The sequence below is a fragment of the Cricetulus griseus genome, chromosome 4, assembly GCF_003668045.3.
Source record: "Cricetulus griseus strain 17A/GY chromosome 4, alternate assembly CriGri-PICRH-1.0, whole genome shotgun sequence".
NCBI lineage: Eukaryota > Metazoa > Chordata > Mammalia > Rodentia > Cricetidae > Cricetulus > Cricetulus griseus.
In genome coordinates, this window is record NC_048597.1 from 47326882 (window position 1) to 47341337 (window position 14456).

Sequence of the window (14456 nt, forward strand, 5' to 3'; positions counted from 1 at the left end):
TAATATCTTCCAAGTGAAAAGACATAGAAATGCCAGCCAATGAAACTCAGACTCCAAAACGAAGAGATCTTCTCTCCAATTTTAAGTCAACTTTAAATGTCCATCTACTAGAAGCAGAACAGCTTTAAAATAATTTAATTATTTCAAGCGATTCAGATTATAAAGAAAATCTGTTTTTTCCTATTAATCTTCTGAAGGATTGGTTTATTAGGAATTTTAATATGTTTTATTTTGTTTATGGTGAGTGTGTGTGTGTGTGTGTGTGTGTGTGTGAGAGAGAGAGAGAGAGAGAGAGGGAGGGAGAGAGAGAGAGAGAAAGAGAGAGAGAGAGAGAGAGAGAGAGAGAGAGAGAGAGAGAGAGATTTAAAAATGTAGCTTAATTTTATGTGCCTTCCCAATCCTGGCAGACATTTTGGCAGGGAGGGGTAGTTGTTTGTTTTTACTTAACCATCAAACTGAGTGCCTGATAGCATGAAACTTAGGAATAACAGAATGGAAGCAAAAAGAAACCCTAATTGTTATAAATTCTGTATTGCAATTCTAAGGTTAAAGGCAGCAAATTCTCAATTGTTCAAACTGTTGGTGTGTTTCACTATTAAACAACTTTCCTTAATAATTATCATCTTGGGGAGGGTAACTATAAATCAATGACAGGTGGTAGCTCCGGCCTCTACTGTCTCCAGGTGAAGAATCACTGGGCAGCTCCAAGGGCAACAGAAGTACTTCAGTAATGATTCCTCCATTTTCCTCTCAACAGTCTTGCCTTTATTCTTTTGACTTAAAATCTTAACCCAAGCTGCAGGCAAAATAAACTTGTGGTTGCTGGTCAGACTGAAAATGTATGCTCAGTGGTTTTAATAAGAAATTTAACAATATCCAGGTTGACACTTTAAAAAAAAATAACTGTAATTCCCAGTCAGAACTGTTATAAGCCAGGAAAGAAAACCTCAAAAGAACTTACTTGAACTGTTCTCTTTTAGCACAATAAATGAACAAATAAGCAAAAAGCATCTGGTTTGCAAGACAGTTGAAGACCTTGTAAAATTTCTGCATTTTGTTATAATCTTGTAATTCCAGTAAATCTAAAAATATATTTCATCTCTGAAAAAACTGGACCACTAGCTACGAAGCTTGTAACCAAAAGGAAAAACCATGACACCAAGAGATGCTGTTTAAGGTCAGGGTTTCACATGTTCAAACAAGATCAGGGTAACCAACCTCCAGGAGAAGTATTGTATCATTCCAATTCTCTTAATTGATGAATTTTCTTCAAGGAAAAAAATGGGCTCCATTTCTGTTTTAAAATTCCAGAGTATCTCTAATAGAGCAACTATGACAACCTTGCCGTTGTTCTCACGTAAGAGGAAACCCTATAATAAGAGCTTCCCGAAATGTCAAATGATACTCGTCTCATAACAGGGCCTCTTTGTTCATTCACCATGTCTCTTTTGATATGCACAGATAATAAAAGTTCATGTAAAACTAAAGGTAATATAGAGCAAAAGCCAACACTAATTCTGTATAAATATGTCTGATTAATATGAATGCCATTGTTATGGTTATTTCGTAATGTCACTATTGTTACAAGAGCAGAGGATAGAAGTACTCTTACTCTCAATGTTTTTGTTCATCCTCTGTCACCCAATCAGTTGGTGGATTTTCCTTCAATGGGTGAAATGAAGGATAGACTTTTTTGCCCATTAATTATTTTTGTTGCATTAGTTAAATACATAACCTGTGAAACTAACTTTAAATTCATGAGAAAAATTCAGGAGTTTTATTCAAAACTGAACTCCTCATTCCTTTTAAACACACACACACACACACACACACACACACACACACACACACACACACACACTGCCAGCTTACTTCCCAGGCTCTGGTTTTTCACAGTCACAACTACTACATTACACTGGTGCTTGCCGATGAGAATTTGGAAGAAATAAATAGCACAATAACTCCAAAACTTGATTAAGAGCCTAGCAACTTAAATCTAAAATATGGTTGGATAGTTCAATTACTATGTGGAGTTCAGTCACAAAAATAGAACACCCACATAGCAGAAGTACAGGAATGTCCATTCTCAGTGCATGTGTGTCAATGGGAAGAAAATGGAAACTAGGTCATAGGTAGCAGCCTAAACAGCCTAATGTATTTGAAAGAATATTCTAAGGTGAGTAGATATCTGTATTGTCCTTAGTTTGTTTCCTCTTTAAATTCTTCTCTTCTCAATCCACTCCCTTGAGGCTACAGCATAAAATAAAACTTAACAGTGGATCTTAAATTTAGCTGACACTTTTATATTCTTCACAACATACTCTTTCGATTGCACCCAAGAAGGAGATTATTAAATAGTAGCAGGAGACCAGTTGCCAGACCATTTTGACTGGGGGAAAAGATACATTGTGCTTTCTCGCTGACAAACCAAACATTTCTACAATCTTTATAATAAATTTCATAAATAAGCTGCTATTAATGACTGCAAAGGGGGGATTATATTTTTCCAAGTCCCTTCATCCTTTCTCAAACCCTCAGTAGCCTGAAGAAGTGGCAGGAAGGGTACATGAAAAGCTTCATGCTGAGCTGAGCCAAGTCTCCTAGGAGGCAGGTCCCGTCAGTCAAATGCAAGGATACACCTCTGTGATTATTTTAGTACATTTATTGTAGTAATTAGCTAGTGTTCCCTTTGCTGAAGCTGGCGTCACTCACAGACCTCTTTTATTTTTTAATATAGACTTTCTTTCCTTTTTTAAAAAATGAATTTACATATTTTCCATCTCCCAATCCCTCCTATGTTTTATTTATGAATATAGCTCTTCTTGATGGTAACTTTAATGTGAAATAGGTAGTAATTAATGTCCCAGCCTGCTAGGTTAATCCCTTTCCACTCTCTCTACAGAGAAGTTTAAGGTAAGTAACAGTTTACAGTCAATATTAGGTTTAATTATGCTTAATGAGAGTTAGTGTCTCTGTTTACTAACTACATTTAGGTGTGTGGATCCTAGATGAGTTTTCCCCTGGCCTCACTCTGATTCGTTAACAGTGCCTGTGTGTGCTGTATGTGCTGCATTAAAGCTAAGAAGCAGTTTCTAGAGGAGAAAGCAGTAAGGCATCTGTTTCAGTTGAGACACCATTAAACCAGTTGGTGCAGTCTCAGAACAACCACATCTTTCTTTGGGAAGAGAATGTCACTTTATGCTTTCCAAACAGATTCACTTAAGAGGCTAATTATTGATTAAATTCCACACTCTGAGTAAGGCTATACATATAAAAACTGTTTCAAGCTTCGAACAGCCATCAGTGGTACATAGGAAAAAAAAAAAAAACTATAGAGCGGTAAACTCTCAAAGTGTCTTGTGTCACTCCTTTAACATCATTGCAAGTACTAAGAACTAAAGCTACTGGTTTGGTCATTTTCCCTTGCCTAAAGATAGTTTATCTTAAAATTACATTCATTTCCATTGCAGAATAGATGACAAAACTAATTTTATTACTGTAGAGATGAATTTAGCGAGACAAACTCACAAACAAAATGAAATCAAGTAAAGAGTCAAAGGAAATACAGTACTTATGTATTTAAGGAACCCCCTTTGTTAAGTTCTTACCATGTGTGAAACTGGCAATTTAGTTCCTCTAAGTCTGTTCATTGATTAACCCATTGTGTAATCATTATTACCTGGTTTTTGTTTTAAGGACATTGATGAGAAGACAATCCCTTCCCTCAACAAGCTTACCACATAGAAAACACAGGTAAAAACTAACAACAAGTGCAGTCTTACTGTTCATGAGGTAAATGTTGAGGAGACACAGGACTGATGTATTCCTTCTTTATCAGAGGAATAAGCAAGGCCTGGACTAATGCAACAGAATTTTGTTTCTTGGTCATATGAAGGCCATGATAGACTCAATGAGCAGGAACAGCAAAGGTGCTGGAAAAGACTCATTAAAAGACAACACACTGTAAACTGTGAGGAAGGATTGTGCACCAAGAGAAAGGAAAATGAGGAAACAGGAAAGAAGTTTGCAAGTTAGGCACAAGAAAAGTAAATAGAAACCAAATTCAATGACATCTTCCATTAAATTTTTAAAGTAATGTGAGAAGTAAGAAAAACTACAGTGGTATCTTGAAAACCAAGGACAAGATATCTTAAATCTGGAAGTTATACTGAATTTCACTGTACCCTTGTTAACAGCTATTTTAAAATTGTTAAGACTTCCAACATCTTCTATTAGAACTCCTCTCATTCAGGTGAAAATAAAATACTTTGTGCCATGGGAAAAAGAGTTCCTATAATGAATAACAGCAACAGAAGTTATATAAAAGGAAGTATTGGGTGCATCTTTCATGCAGTTATTAGGAACCTTACACATGATTATTTGGTAAAAAAAAAAAGTTTGCAATTCATTTCAGAAAGTATTTGTTTTTTGAAATTCTACATGAATACACCATTCTATCTGAATACACTCAGATTATATTTTTGCCTTAAATTTACTGAATTTCAACTTACTTACACATATTTGGCAAAAGACTTAAACTCTACTCTATAACAACTTTAAAATTTGTAATACATTAACTAGAGTCACAATCTTGTGTGACAAAGACTATTAACTTAGTCTGCCTACCTACAAGCTCCTCCCCATCACTTTAAGATTCTAGCAACCACCATTTAACTATGTTTCTGTGTGCAGCTTTTAAGATCACACATATAAGTGAGATGATGCAGAATTGTCTTTGTGTTCCTACACTATTCACTAAATATAATGTCCCAGGGGTTTATAATATTTAAAAATTGCAAAATGAATAGATAAATAGACAGACAGACAGAAAGACAGATAACATCTAAAGTTGAATATCAGTATTCCAGTGTCATCTACTGATGACCATTTAGGTTGTTTCTGTATCTTGGCTGTTGTGAACAACACTGGAGTGAACTTTGGAGGCAGGTATCGCCTCTGCATACTCTGCCATAGATCTGAATTTATACTAAAAGTGTGACATTGCTGGGTGACACAACAATTCTATTTGTAATTTTTTGAGTGACTTCCAAAATGTTTTCCATAGTTACATAGTTACCGTATTGTCTAACAATGTACAAAGAATTCTCTGTATTTAAAATGTCAGGAACACATACCTCCAGCTTTTTAATAACATATTAACAGGTATGAAATACTAGCTTACTATAATTTTAATTTGTGTCTTTATGATTATTATTGATGTGTGACATTCATTTATCTCCTGATTATTTCTGTCTTCTTTTAAGAAATAAATTAAGTATTTGTCCATTGTACAAATACATTGAATACCTTATGTTTATTGAATATTAATCCTTATCTATAGTATGGCTTGAAACTACATTCTCTTGTTCTGTGACTTAATTCTATAGCCTTTGTTGTTGTTACTTTTCCTTTTAGAAAACAAAGCAGAGGCAAACCCACCAACTACTAAGTTTAAGAGGTAAATAATGTAATCGAAATTATAAACTCAATCAGAAAAGGCTACTTTCTGTGGATAAGTTCTGAGGTTTTAATAATTTTAGAAAAAATTAAACATGTGGCCTATGATAAATTTTTTGCCTCTCTTTGGAGCAGTTATTCCTTTGTTACAGTACCCTGACTTCTGTCTGGAGAATACTTCTCAAATTCTGAATGCACTCTGGGTGAGATGACAACTCCATGTGCAAAGGGAAACAATGAGAACCTGGGTAGTCATAGAAGAAAGAACGCTCATGAGGTTAAAAGAGAAAAATAAAATAAATGTATCAGAAAATAGAAATTATTGAAGAAAATGCCGTACTGATTGAAAAATGGTGAACAATGTTCTAAATTAAATCCTCAATATTTACTAGCAACATTCTTTGTGTCAGCCATTGAATTTGATACTTTTATTAATAATATCTCTAATCCAAATCATAACTCTATGGACGAGATTTCATTTTTCATTTTCTTTTTAGAAGACTAGAGCAGAGAAGTAAGTAACTTACCCAATAGGAAGCAGCAGTTGAACCAAGGCTAAAACTCAATTTAAACTCCAAGTATAATGTTATTTCCAGATAGGAAGTACGAAACACACATACTAAATAAACAAACGTTCCCACATAGCTGTCAACAAGTCACTCTCAAATCATGTCCGTCTGTTAATGAAAGAAGTTGCTTGTGTCTCTAGAGTCAACTAAGACAGTAACATATTTCAGGAATTAAAATGAACATATTTCTATACTGTTAAGAAACAAACCATCTTGAAGTGCATAGTCAAGCACAGAGGGAAACGTCTTTCATGTGCACACTATCCAGTACGTAAGGGACCAGACACTTCCCTTAAGGCCTCATGGCAGATAGTAACACAACAGCAGTGAATAATTTAAACAAAGCCAAGCTAGCTATTTCAGATATATTTAAAATACAAATGGGTAGCTATGTACCTTTATAAAGATTATTCAGATTTTAAGTATTCCTTTCTCTAAAGTATCTTAAACTGTGTGAAATTAGAAACTAAATTTACTACTAAAAGAGATTTAAAAACATATAATTTAAATAGTATAATTAACTAGTAACAGAAAACCATGTTATTATTTTAGCTATATGATCATCTTATTTTTATCCAAATGTACTAAATTCCTCCATTTAAAATATGGATACTATCAGTGTTTGGAAATCTACATATTTCTGACCTCACCTACACTGAGCTTTCTGCCTTGTCCTTTCCATCTCAGTATCTTAGTTATGGATACTGGATATTTGCAAAAAACTCTTAAAACAGTTTGTATTTGCCTATACCACACTACTTCAGATGGTCTTTAGAACATTCAAATATTCATTAGAAAATAGCCATTTTTAGATACTTAAATTTTGTTTCTCTGTTTAAGGAAAAGTAAAAGGACACACCTGTATTTTATTTGGTAAGGCTTTTTTACCCTGATAGTCACAGTTAATCATAGTAGGATTATATAAAATAAAGGTGATCTTAGTGTTAACTCATGGTTTATAACGTAAAAATATCCCCAGGTATATGCCACAATGCATCAGTACAAAAAGGACAAATATATTTCAATATACTATTCATGTGTAGTTCAATGACTCACTATAATGGAATATACACACTATATAGTTATAGATCTGTAGATGCATATACATTTATATCTGAGCAGTTTTCCTGAAAGTTAAAGGGAAAAACACTTAAGCTGTTTTCATAACACAAATTATAACTGAAATAAAATGTCCTTTAAAAACTATAATTAATGGCTGTTATGTCAAATGTGAACCAAAGGGTCAAACCTTATAATTCACAGTTTGAAAGGTCACAGCTTAAAATTATAACTTTAAGAAACTGATTATCTATGAGTAATTTGACAAATCCATCTAATAAACACTGGATGCATACAAAATATTTTAAGAGTATAAAGAATGTATGTCCAAGTGGACAGCTGATGAAGGAAATGGCCTCTTTTTACTGAACAAGGCTGAAGTCCAGCATAATGCTTGGAATGACTTTGAATGAGAAAACAGCCTGGAAGGCCAAGTGGTGCACAAATCCAATACGATGCATAACGGACAAATCATTAGAAGACAAAAATGTTGTATACACATGACCAATAAGAGAAAAATATACACACTTCCATCGCCTGCTCTTTCTTCATCATTACTAAGCCTGACTCAAAGATAAATATGCCACCAACAAAAATTATTTTAAGGAAATAATTTTCTGTAATTAAAAAATTACTAGAAATTGCTTGGCAAGCTGTAATGTTTGAAAACACACACGGAGGTCATCTATATCAGATAGTATAAGTTGTTTTGAAAAACTTTTTTCTTAGAATTCACCCTGGAGTAAAATAATGCTTCATAACTATGTTTGTACCAAAACCACCTGCATTGTTAGACCATGTAAAAAGAAATATGGCTGTTCTATAATTTAAAGTCAGATGTAATCCACTCTTTAAAATGCAGGCTACTGGAGAAAATTCCTCCACTGGACATTAAATTCCTAGAACCATGGCAGAGTACAGAGATGAGCAAAATGAATAATTTAAATATCTTTATTTGTAATTTCTGTTTATATCTTAGTATATTTCCCTTTTAGAAGATAATCGTGGGTGTAATAATTATATGTCTCTTTTGCTCAATAGTTTGTTTAACATCTATAAAATGTCTGGCCTGGAGCTAGCACTCAACAAATGTTAAGAGAATGAAAGGAGAGATGGAGGGAAGGAAGGTAGGGGCAGAAGTTAGCTAATCTCCTCAAGCATTACTGTTATTATTCTAAGAAGATGCCTCAAAATACAGATTATAATTCATCTTACAGGCTCAATAAGTCACAGATCCAAATATCTATCCTAGCAACTCAGAAACTTTGGAGGTTTTCAAAAGTATAAGATAAAACTGATATGGTAAAAAGGTAAAAGGATGAATGCCTGAGAAGGAAAGGATATTATATACAATGCATAGGCTCAGGAAGAGAGAGGTAACAACACACACAGTACAGGGCTCTACTGTTCCCTATCTCCTAATCAGCCTGAATCCTCAGCACAGAACACTAAGCAAATGTTCACTAGTTCCTCATGTATCCCTGCACTGTGGCAAGTACTATATTACCAGGTACCTTATATCATGAGTCACACAATCTGTTTGAAGATAAAGTATAAGAAACACATAACTACACAAATCCTTTTTTTCCTGGGCATAATTATCCAGGATTGAGCAGTAAAAGCAGAGGGATCGAGAAATCCAGCTGGAAAGGTAAGGGTAAAAAAAGGGAAAATGATAGACACACTTTTGTAAGAAAAAAATCAGTATTTTCTGAACCTACAAAAATGCTTCCTGGGTAACTTTACTTTTTATGCCAGTACGACTCATGGCAATGTGCTTTGCTGAGACCTGTGAATGTGCTTGAATCTGAAGCAAGGAGTATGTGGCTCTCGTGGTAACTAGTGCCAATGAGATCTGAAGATGTGAATCATGATACCAAAAAAACCACATCTGAAACACATTCTTCTTGATATTAGCAAAAGCTTAACTCTAGTTCCACTTGGCCTGGGAAACGTTTCTGTCATTCTGCTGGACCAGCCCACACACACTAGGCTCTTGATAGGTTCTGGGCGCAACCATCTGGCCCTTTATTTACTTAACTCTTTTCTAATACTGACAAGCACATTAGTAACACTCCTTTGATCACTAGTAAATATAGAGAGCTACTGCACAACTAACATCTTCTCATCTGAAAGTCACTAATTAGTTGTGGGTAGGAGTTGAAGAGTATTACAAAGACATGTTGAGCATTACTACAGTAAGTAATTTAAATACCCCAGAATGCATGCTAATTTATTTCCCACTTCATTAGAGGAATGGAAAACACCTTGTCAACACTAAAGTAATCAAAAAAGAGACCAGAGCATTTGGAAGGATGATAGGTAGTTAAGGAGAAAGAATAATAGCAAAATTGGGGGTGAGGATCTACATTTTTTTTTCTTGGTATGTTTTCTTTTCCTTACTTAATAGTATGACTCAAGGCTCAGGAATGGAATATGACTGTAATTCCAGCACTCAGGAAATAGAGGGAGGATGGCCAAAAAGGAAAGGTTAAGATAAAAGTGTATTTAACAGGAATGCTGGATTCAGTTAATAAGAGACAGATAAGTTGGGTGTTCCCTCTTTCTAGAACATGATTATTCTAACTAGTATTTATATAGAACACAACTTCATATTAATATTTACATACAAAAGTACTAAACGATTTGATTTTACAGAATACAATATAGGCTTAAATTAAATAATGCCCTTTCAAGAGATGCTAAAAAGACATTTAGAAAAAAAATGTTAAGTATGTTTCCAAACTCAGATTTATATATTTTTGGTCCATTATAATTTATTTATAGCATATTTTATGTAGCTAAGTGACTAACCACTATATTTTCCATAAGATTCAGATTGTTCACAGAAAATGAGCTAATTGTTTTGTGTGATGATTCAAGCATCAGATTTATAGCATCATAATCCACCTCTCTGAAACTAATTCTGTGTAGGCCCAGCCAGTCATCCTTATTTCTAAGTTCAAAAACTGAGACACCAAGCAATAACTTTCCGAAGTTATTTTGGATTTCAGTTTTGCTCACTCATCCATAGACATTTTGGGGAAGACAACCATTTCTTATAGTACAAAACCCAAATAGCTAGAAATATTTCAAATCTTTATCAAATCCTGTAACTAATGAATAACGAATGAATAACCAATACTTGGTTGATATGCAGAAATAAATTGATGTAAGGATAAACAGAACAAGTAAGAGGACACAACACACTGGACAGTATGTGATTTGAGATCTGTAGAGGGATGCCTAGGATATGAGGGAGCAGAAAGTATGAGTCGGGGAAGAATACACAATAACAAGAATGGAGATATCATAATAAAGGGAGACATTTTTGGTTTACAGAGAAATCAGGCACTAGGGAAATGTCTGGAGATCTACAAAGATGACACCAGCTAACTATCTCAGCAACGGAGGAGGGGCTACCTTAAATGCCCTCCCCTGATTATGAGATTGATGACTGACTTATATGCCTTCATCCAGCAGCTGGTGGAAGTAGAAGCAGACACCCATAAATAATCACCGATCTGAACTGGAATCCAGATGCAGAGAAGGACCAGTGAAGAGCACAGAGGTCCAGACCAGGCTGGTGAAACACACAGAAACAGCTGACCTGAACATCCAGGAACTCTTGCTCCCCAGTCTGATAGCTGGAATACCAGCATGGGACTGATCCAGACCCCAGGAACATGGGGTTCTGTGAGGAAACCTCAGAAATCTATGGGACCTCCTGTAGAAGCCCAGTATTTATCTCTAGCATAGGTGTGGACTTTGGGAGCCCATTCCATATAGAGGAATACTCCCTGAGCCAAGACACATGGGGGTGGGCCTAGGCCCTATCCCAAAGGATAGGAAAGACTCTGATGACACCCTATGGAAGGCCTCACCATCCAGGGGGAGCAGAAAAGATATGTGACAGATAAGGTTTTAGTTGGGGGGGGGTAGGGGAGGATGGGTGGGAGAAGGGAACTGGGATTGTCATGTAAAACAATCCTGTTTCTAATTCAAATAAAAAAAGTTGGAAAAAAAAGGAATTAAGGTATATGTTAGTTACTGATATATGAAATAGGAATGATTTTACTTATAGACAAATGCAGGTATGAAGATGAGACATAATAGGAGCCTTGTGCTACAACAGAACACAACAAACAAACAAACAAACAACAACAACAAATAAAACCCTCCTCAGGACAGCAGATGTTTCTGAGAGCTATGCTATTAGACATGGCAGGTATGTAAGCACCAAGGGCAGCAATGTTGGTGGCCTCTACCCATCAAAAGGATTTGCCAGTACAGATTGGATGCCTGGAGCCAAGCACTACATAAAAACAATAAAACCTGGAGCCAACTAAAGGAAGACTCAACAAAATCCACTTCCAACTGCAAATATTCCTGGAAACCTAGGCTGAAGAATGTTTTCACTTGGGAATGGCATACACTGTGTATTAACTAGTGCTTACCTCTATTTTCCCTACTAGCAGGAGGCCTAAAACATCAACCAAAAAATCCCATTCTGTTGCACACAGAAGTGATTCTAACTTTAGCTGGCAGAGATTTCTATTGATAGGTATAACCAGAATGTCACTACATGAGCAGATGGCCAAAGCAGGCCCACTTCACTGACATTGTATTATGTGGTTCTTTGTGTCCCAAACAATCAAACAAAACAAAACACAGAAGAGGTCACTGTGCCCTCCTTTGTCTGATGTAAAGCTTTATCTGTGAAATATGAATATAAAGTTACAGCACAGACATTACTGCTGCATAATGCCATTTCTATATAATATTTAATAATGTTCACAATAAAATCATAAATTTATGAAAATAGAAAAATACATGGAAACAGTACAAAATTTTGATCTTTGTAGGAACATGAATGAAAATGGAGATAATGGTATTAAGTGAAAGAAGCCTGTTTCAGAAAGAGAAATACTGTATGTATTATTTCATATAAGTTTCTTAGAGAAACAAAAGCAAGTATGTACATATGACACAGTGAAAGTAAAGCTCAGAGGGGAATAAAGGAGATGAATGGGAGAAGTAAGAAAAGAGAAGGTGGGGAAGCTTGAAAGATGGGGGCAATATATTTAGTACACAGTATATATTAGTATGAAACTTTGTACAGTAAAGCAAAAACTTTCAAAAAATTACATGGCACATTTTTATTTTTCCAAGGCCATGACTATCACCTAAAAAAGAATAATCATATTTATCTTTCTAGGTTTTTAAGCATCCATTTACATTTATGAAGTTCCATGAAAAATTTAAGGAAACAGCCTTTAAAACCCAAATCCCAACAGTCCAAAGAGATGGCTGTGCTGGTAAAATGTTTGCTGTGCAATCATAAGTAAACAGAGTACAGATCCCCAGCACCCAAAAAACAGGTGGCATGGAAGCATGAACTGTAGCCCAAGTGCTAGAAGGGCAGAGACAGGTGGATCCTTGAGCTCTCTGGCCAGCCAGCCAGTCCAGCTGAATTGGAGATTAATTACACAAAATGGTGATAACTAAACAAATGTCAAAAGTGATAACACACACACACATACAAGAGAAATACATAAACACACACAGTGCAAACTAAATTCTCAGTGTCCGACCCTCATTTCTATCACTACCCTACAATATGCACTATTCTGAATATGTAAAATAAAAATGAATGAAACAGTAGAACAAGAGATAAATTAGGAAAACATATCTATTTATACTAACTAATAATAAAGATGGCTGAAATATCTTTAAATGTGTAGATACATATGGTTGTGGAAACGTAGAAAGTGAATTCTGGTTACCCACCTTCAAGAAAGAGATGATGAAATACGAGGTTCAAGAATACATCTTTAGTACCTCTGTATCTTAAAATATTGCCTAGTATTAATTTTTCATCAAGTTGTCATTTTCCCTGACATTTGGTTTTATTAATCAAGGCATTTATCATTAATTTGTAGAAAATATCATAATTAAGCCAAATAAAATAAAATCCTTAAAAGGTTAAAATTAGAAAGCAGGTGAATTAGAACTTTGACATTACTCTGTTGACATACAGGAGCTTCTTGGAAGTACGGGCATCAAGTATTTTCAGAGTTTGGTGCCTCAATCTTGGGGCTGGATGGTTTTGTAAAATGTTATAAAGATTTGATTTAAAGCTGTCTGACAGTTTTGACATTCAGGTGAAAGTACGGCTGCTGCATTTGGAACAATTTGCATATCCCACTGCTAAACACAACGTTTGAGGTGTGCACTGGTGTAAAGAAATTAAAAACAAGCTATCACACATGCTTAAGTGTATGTATTCACAAACTGATGGTTGGATCACACCACCCCAACCCCCTCCAATGTAATCTGTGATTTACTCTTCTATAATAAATTGCCCTAGCATGTTATTCTCACTGGAAGATCTAACCATGCATGTAAGAAGCAAAGTAATTACAGCCCCCCTCTTGTCTGAGAAGCCTCTCTCAAGCCCTATGAGCTCTTTATATACAATGCAGCAACACATGTCTATTGTAAGCTTGCTGCCTGCAATCTGGACTTCTGTATCTGAAGCTATTAAATATCATCTGAACAGTTTGGATGTCTCCAATGAAAGCATTTTTATCCCTCCTATAGTAAGTTGTAAATCTATTCCTGGGCATGAATATATTCTTTATTTCTGCTTTGAGTCAATATGCCTACTTAAAGAAAGGGCAAGGTTTAAAATAAGAATTCAAACTAAGAAAAATGAGAAGTGTAACACATTTCTATGTAGAAAGAAGTATAACATCAACCAATTAGGATTAAATATTGTGAGATGGCAGATTTTTTCTATTATAATTTTAAATTATTTTGAGGTTTACATTAATTGTTAAAGGGCAATCAAGAAAGAGTTAAAGCAGTAAGTTCAAGGCCTTGAAAATAATACAGCATGCTTATGAAGATAAAACCTATGGGAAAACATCACTGGATGTTACCTTCAGCCTTCAAAGTCTCAAAGGGCACTTCAAACACTCCATTCATTTATCTGTAAAAAATAAATACTTAAAATTAGTAATCATTCAAGAAACCATTTGCATTTACATTAATGTCTTCATGATTAGCTTTCAAAAGAATGTAGTTGAATGCTAATATCTCTAATATTAAGAAAAAATTTAAGTTAATTGCTATAAGTATTGCAAACATGCAGTAAAGATTCAGCAAAACATGTCACATTCAATGCAAAGCATTATGTGTATATTTTTGAAAGAACAGAGTATCAATAGTTTTCTTAAATAATATTAGCAATGATTTCTAGGTTTTTAATATTCAAGTTTCTTAAAAAGAGATAAACCCAACTCATTTACCTGCATTTTACTATTTTGAAATTTTATACTTTGGGGCATGTGTGCAGCAGGTGTGTCT

General features: G+C 34.9%; 1 protein-coding gene across 4 annotated transcripts in view; it reads right to left on the reverse strand.

The window, feature by feature from the left end:
• The window catches only part of Zbtb20 (zinc finger and BTB domain containing 20), a 760216-nt gene that overhangs the window by 604718 nt on the left and 141042 nt on the right, over positions 1–14456 (reverse strand). For all 4 annotated transcript variants that reach the window (XM_027412659.2, XM_035444554.1, XM_027412661.2 and 1 more), the window contains exon 2: positions 14030–14079. The gene's annotated coding sequence lies outside the window, so the exon portion shown is untranslated. The remainder of the gene's footprint in view (positions 1–14029; positions 14080–14456) is intronic.